Source organism: Macrotis lagotis, chromosome 3 (genome assembly GCF_037893015.1).
Source record: "Macrotis lagotis isolate mMagLag1 chromosome 3, bilby.v1.9.chrom.fasta, whole genome shotgun sequence".
NCBI classification, from domain to species: Eukaryota; Metazoa; Chordata; class Mammalia; order Peramelemorphia; family Peramelidae; genus Macrotis; species Macrotis lagotis.
The window spans coordinates 56,709,838-56,717,373 of record NC_133660.1 but is presented as its reverse complement, the minus strand read 5'-3'; positions in this window follow the sequence as shown (position 1 = coordinate 56,717,373).

Below are 7,536 nucleotides of genomic sequence, written 5' to 3'. Positions count from 1 at the left end.
CCTCCCCACCTCCCCAGCTCCCCAGCTCCCCAGCTCCCCACCTTATATTTATTGATATTTCTACTTCCCTATGGATTTCCTACTACTCCCTATATCTCTTCATTTTTATCTTCTCTCACTCTCTCTTCTGTAGATTTTTCCTCTCTTTTCTGACGTCCCTTCTTTCCACTCCTCCCCTTCCCCTGTAACAAAGATAATTTGAATTTGCAATCACAACTTGAAATCAGGGGCTGAATCCATATTCTGACGCTTGAGAACTATACCTACCTGTGTACAAATAATTTGTCCAAGCCTCAGTTTCTTTATCTATAAAAAAGAGCGGATGTCTACCTTCACAGGATTGTTGTTGGGATCACATGAGCTCATGTAGGTAAATTTGTCAATTCAGTTCTCTGTACATTTCATTTCCACTTATTCTCATTTATGGTTGGAGAATGCAATGGGACAGAGAATATAGAAGTCTATTGCTCTACCTTATTGTCTAATTTCACATTTAGTGAACAACTGAGCAGTAACAAAGAAGGGAGGGCTTCTAGATTGTGTGCAGTCTAGAAATAGTAAGAAATGATAATTTTCTTTAAAGCCCACTCCTGACTCCTTGCAAAATCCCTGTGAAAGATGGAAAAAGAGGTGGAGGATAAAAAGGCTTTCAAGAGGTGAATGGATTAAAGACAATAATTGAAAAATTAACAAATACTTCTTGTCTAGCTAAGAACATTAATATTGCTTTTATTCCACCTAAATACAATTTCCCCCAATTCCCAAAAGGAATTAGATTATGATCCACACTCAAATCCCCTCTCAATTGTGCATCTGATTCTCCTGGGTTTGCTACCATGACTCTCCTCCGGATTGCTATGCTACTCCCTTTTTCCCAACCAGTGAAGCTGCTGGGGCCCTTAAGGGGCTTCTCTGAGAATTGACCCTTCTCTCCAGTTTGGAATTGGTCCCAGGTCAGCCATTCCCCTCTTATCTGAAGAGAGTTAAAAGATAAGGATTTTTGTTGTAGTATTGAAGAGTTCTCCATATATTTGTTGGTGGATGATTGAAGAGGTTGTATAAAATCTTCACAGTTAACCTTTCTAAGTTGATCAGGTTCCTGTTCAAACATTTTACATAGACATTATAACACTCCTCCCTCCATTTTAGAGGCAGCTATGTGGTGGCTGGCACAAGAGTCAGGAAGACCTGAGTTCAAATCTGACCTTACTAATTGTGTGACTCTAGGCAAGCCACTTAACTTGCTGGTTTGCCTTAGTTTCCCCAACTGTTAAAATTAGTAGGAGAAGAAAATGGCAAGTCACACCAGTATTTCTACCAAGAAAACCCCAAATGGAGTCTCAAAGAAGTAGACATGACTGAACAACATCGTTCTACTTCCATAAAGACTTTAAAAATTTTTTAATTAATATTTTATTTTTTCCTAATTATATACAATAGTAGTTTCTACCTATCATTTTCTGTAAGGTTTTGAATTTTACAATTTTTCCTCCACCCTCCCTTCCCTCCCCGATCCCCCCCACCCCACCACAGAAGGCAGTCTGATAATCTTTATATTGTTTTCATGCTATACATTGATTGAAATTGAATGTGTTAGGAGAGAAATCATATCCTTGAGGAGAAAACAAAATATTAGAGATAGCAAAATTATGCAGTTGAAGGTAATAAACTTTGGTCTTTGTTTAAATACCACAGTTCTTTCTCTGAGTACAGATGGTATTCTCCATCAGAGGTGCTCTAAAGTTGTCACTTATCATTACATTGATGGAATGAGCAAGTCCATTAAGGTTGATCATCACCCCCATATTGCTGTTATGGTGTACAATGTTCTTCTGGTTCTGCTCAACTTGCTCAACATCAGTTCATGCAAGTCTTTCTATGCTTCTTGAAATCCCATACCTCTTGGTTTCTCATAGAACAATAGTGTTCCATGACATACATATACCACAGTTTGTTCAGCCATTCCCCAATTGATGGCCATTCACTCAATTTCCAATTCTTTGCCACCACAAACAGGGCTGCTAGGAATATTTTTATACAAGCGATGTTTTTACCCCTTTGCATGATCTTTTCAGGGTATAGACCCAGTAGTGCTGGATAAGAGTATGCACATTTTTATTGCCCTTGGGCATAATTCCAAATTGTTCTCCAGCAAGTTTGGATCACTTCACAGCTCCACCAAGAAAGCATTGATACCCCAGATTTCCCACATCCCTGTCAACATTGAACATTGTCCTTTCTGGTCATATTGGCCCATCTGATAGGTGTGAGATGGTACCTCCAGAGCTGCTTTAATTTGCATTTCTCTAAGCAGGAATGATTTAGAGCAATGTTTCCTATGACTGTGAAAAGCTTTGATTTCCTTGTCTGTAAATTGCCTTTGCATATCCTTTGACATAAAACTTTTTAAATCTCTCCCTTTCTTTCCATGCAGTCATTAACTATCACAGCAAAGCAGCACAGTAGATTGAGTGCAGACCTGGAGTTAGGAAGCCACTTGCTAACTATGTGACCTTGGGAAACTCATTTAACCTCTGTCTGCCTTAGTTTCCTCAGTTGGGGAATAATAGCATCAGGGTTCTCTTGAGGATCAAATAAGATGTTTGTAAGATAATAATGTAAAGAAATATTTGTAAAATTAAGATTTATAGAGTAGGTGATGAAAAAAATGCTTGTTTACTTCCTTCAGATCTTCATCAGCTATGGCCTAATTGGTTTTCCTGCTACCCTTTTCCAATCCATATTGTAAGAATAGCTACTAAATTGAGATTTTTTAGTTTTTTTTAGTTTTTACAAGGCAGTGGGGTTAAGTGACTTGCCCAAGGTCACACAGCTAGGCAATTATTATGTGTCTGAGATCGGATTTGGACTCAGATCCTCCTGACTCCAGTCACCTAGCTGAACCCCTAATTGATATTTTTTTTGTGAGACAATGGGGTTAACTGACTTGCTCAAGGTCACACAGCTATTAAGTATCAAGTATGTGAGCTTGAATTTGAATTCAAGTCCACCCGACTTCAGGGTTGGTGCTTTATCCACTCCTGATTACTCCATGAACTGATATTCTTAAAGCACATATGTCACCCCCTGTGCAAATAATGACTCTCTGCTGCCACTTAGAGAAAAAATACAAAGCAATCTTGATTACACCTGCTTTTCTGGTCTTATTTCCTTTGGCTATCTCTCACAGATTCTCCTTTCCAGCCAAACTGCTCTCTGATTTCCATCCCTGTCATGCTAGCCTCCTCTTGCTTCCTTTAGCACAAGCTGTCGCATAAGTCTGGAATGCAATCTCTTCTAACCTTCCCTTCTCAAAATTCCTAGCTGCTTTCAAAGTATAACTCAGGTGCCACCTTCCCTGATCCTCCAGGGAGTACTGACTCTTGGACTCTATCTGTGTGTTATTTTGTATGTCCTCATCTGGGAACTAGGTAGATCTTCAAGTCCCCACAGGATAAGGCATTGGCTCATCTTGGGCTTTATTATTCTCAATATGTAAAGAGTGTTCTGGGTACTTAATAAACGTTTATTGAATTTAATCAAAAGGTAGCTCTTCTATAGGTATGTACACATACAAATATACATCCAATGTGCAACACATATAAAAATGGACAGGTATACATTCACACATCCAACAGGACCTGTGTATCATCAGATATGGTTATACAAACATACATTCACATATGCATACACACACATACACACACATACACATATATACACACACATACACATACACCTATCTATATCTATATCTATATCTATATCTCTATCTCTATCTCTATCTCTATCTCTATCTCTATCTCTATCATCTCTATATCTATACATATATATGTATGTGTATATATATGTATATATGTATATATATATATATATATATATATATATATATATATATATATATACATATAGCATTAGCTGAGGTTATACACATCACCCATGGGAAGTAGACAGTGTGATTATTTTCCACACTCATTTTACACATGATTTCTCCAGAACAAATAGCCAGTGTGGGGCTGAGTTGGGATTTAATCTCAGGGCTTCCAATTACAACTCATATATTATGTCTACTCTATCACGGAGCATTGCTTTAGTGATTGTTTAATAATCAGTGTCTTTATCTATTTAACACTTTTGTTCTGCTGTTTGTATGGACAACGTGTATATTTTACTTTTGAATTTAAGGAGGCTAGCTGTGTGACTCTGGGCAAGTCATTTTATTTCTGTCTGCCTTAGTTGTCTCATCTGCGAAATAGGGATAATCATGGCTCCTACCTCCTGGGGTATACTTGAGGATAAAATGAAGTAATATCTGTTAAGTTCTTTATAACTCTTAAATTGCTTTAAAAAATGCAAGCTCAGGGCGGCTAGGTGGTGCAGTGGATAGAGCACCAGCCCTGGAGTCAGGAGTACCTGAGTTCAAATGTGAACTCAGACACTTAATGATTACCTAGCTGTGTGGCCTTGGGTAAGTCACTTAACCCCATTGCCTAGCAAAAAAACTTTAAAAAAATGCAATCTCTTTTATTCTCTTTGTATGGTGCCTAGTATAGGATGAAGTACAACAAAACACTAAGATTTTCTTCTTTTTTTTTTTATTACATCCTTAGCATGTATTGATTCTAAAAATTCTAAACCCAGGCCTTGGGTTCAAATCATTTTTTTTTTGGCATTTATTGTTTGTGTGACCTTGGACAAATCATTTCATAACTCTGACCCTCATTTCCATACCTGGAAAATGTAGAGATTGGATTCCATGGCTTCTGAGTCTCCTCTTGCTCTATGGCTATGATTTATTTAGGTCCAATTAATTTAGGGGACAAGCATGGAACACTATTGTTCTATTAGAAATCAGGAGGGATGGGAATTCAGGGAAGCCTGGAAGGATTTGCATGAACTGATGCTGAGCAAGATGAGCAGAACCATAAAAACACTGTGCATCCTAACAGCAACATGGGAGGTGATGATCAATCTTGAAGGACTCGCTCATTCCATCAGTGCAACAATCAGGGACAATTTGGGGCTCTCTGCAATGGAGAATACCATCTGTATCCAGAGAAAGAACTGTGGAGTTTGAACACAGACCAAGGATCTTTACCTTTAATTTAGGGAAAAAACCTGATATCTTATTGTCTGATATTGCTAGTTCTTACACTTTGTTTCTTCCTTAAGGATATGATTTCTCTTTCATCACATTTAATTTGGATCAATGTATACTATGGAAACAATGTAAAGACTGGCAAATTACCTTCTGGGGGGTGGGGGTGGGGGAGGGAAAGAAGATTAGGGGAAAAATTGTAAAACTCAAAATAAATAAAATCTATAAACAAATTTAGGGTACAAGGCACTGGAATTCAGAAGCTCCCTGACTGCATTAATTTCAAAATACTAGTCTTAATATACTTTATAATATTCATCCTCTTTTAAGGAATCTTTGCCCTTTTGTATGAAATGAACATATATTCATTAAACTAAAGTGGGGCTAGGTCAGTAGGTCAATATATTTGTTTCCTGAAAAAAGTAAAAATAAAAAAAGACTGGTTATGTAGGAATAATAATTCAATGTATTTTTATGAGTCAAATTTTTATGCTGGAGTGATCTTCCCGAATAGCTGATATTTGCTCATTTTTTTGTCCTGACCCTATTGATTGTATTTGGAATGTAAGCCCTGACCCAAGGGTCAGAGATTTCTCAATAATGGACAGGCTGAACCAGGTGAACCACTCCTGAGTATGCCTGGATAAAAAGTTATTAGAATCTAGAACTCCATCAGATATCTAGTTTACTGTTCAATATGAGTTTGATTTGAAGGTTCACAGCAACACTTGCTTATCTATTCACTGTTCAATATGTTATGTTGAACTGACTTTTCAATGAAAAAAATGAAGATTAAAATAAACTGTATGTCCTTGAGTCTTTCATTATATTTAAGATTGAATGTGGGCTTTAATTTTCTACATAATATCTTCTACTGCCCTACCCTAACCTACTCAACCCCACCCAGGACCTGTGTATCATCTGGAACAAATGCTGGGTGTGATAACTTGTTTTGTTTTTCAGTTATGAGATTCCTCAAGTAAATAGTAAAGTTTATAGGAACAAGCTCAACAAGAACAATAGGTTTACAGCCATAAGTCATAGACCAATTCACTCCTTTTATAGATAAGGAAACTGAGTTCTAGAGGATGGAAGTGAGCTGTCCAAGGTGGCATTTAAATTGAGATCCTAATTTAGTGTTTTCTGTTACACCAGGCCAACTTTTCTCATCTTTTTTTTAACCCTCTAAGTCTGACCCTGATTTCATGGAGTTAAAGAGTGTCCCCCTACTTCTCTAATTGGAGTGGGGAAGCATATCCTGGATGTGAGGACAAAGTAATATTATTATCTATGATTTGATGATTTTTATTTTTCTATTATATTTTAGTTATTTCCCAAAATGCTATTTCCCTCCCTCAAAACTGAATCCACCCTTCTACCAAAAAAGCAAACACCAAAAAGCCCACAGCAAAGTAAAAGTGAGGGACAGCTAGCTGGCATAATAGATAAAATCCTGTGCTTGGAGTCAAGAAGACTCATCTTCCTGAGTTCAAATCTGACTTCAGATGCTTTCTAACTATATGTTGTGTTGAGCTTGGATAAGTCTCTCTTTCTTTCTTTTTTAATTTATTTAAGGAAGCGGGGTTAAGTGACTTGCCCAAGGTCACACAGCTAGGCAATTAAATGTCTGAGGCTAGATTTGAATTCAGGTACTCCTGACTCCAGAACTGGTGCTCTATCCACTGTGCCACCTAGCTGCCCCAGATAAGACTCTTAACTCTGTTGCCTCAGTTTCCTCATTTGTAAAATGAACTGGAGAAGGAAATGCCAAACTACTCTATTATCTCTGTCAAGAAAACCCCAAATTGGGGTTATGAAGAATCAGACATGACTGAAAAGCAACTGAACAACAAGAAATAAAAATGACCTACATAGTGACTATATTAAGTAACATATAGAACATTTCACTTTCACAGGCCCCAATCTCTTTGTCAAGAGCTAAGAGGAGAAGAGGTACTTGGGAGAATTAATATTAGAAAAATTTCAAAGATCTCTAGGTTGCCCTAGAAATTCCAGTCAGAATCAGGATAGTTTATGAAAAAAAAAAAAAACCCTGCTAATAGATAAAAACATTTATTGAGTCTACTATGCACCAAACAGTTCTAAGTGCCAAGGATACAAATATGAAAATGGAAGATAGTTTCTGCCATCATGGAGCTTACAGTCTAATGGGGGAGGACCACACACACACACACACACACACACACACACACACACACACGGAAGTTGAAAAGATGAAGGAGAATGAGGAAAGGAAGTAAGTACTGGTGCAGAGACATGATGGAATCCAGCCTAAAAGAATGCAGCTTATGGAAAAATGAAGATTTGGCTGGCCTGAGAGTCCCTTTTAAATGGAAGTTTTGTGAACAATTCTTTGCCCCTCAGTCCTAGGATTTAGCATTTTAATATGAATTCAGGTTAACTTTTAGGCTGGTAAC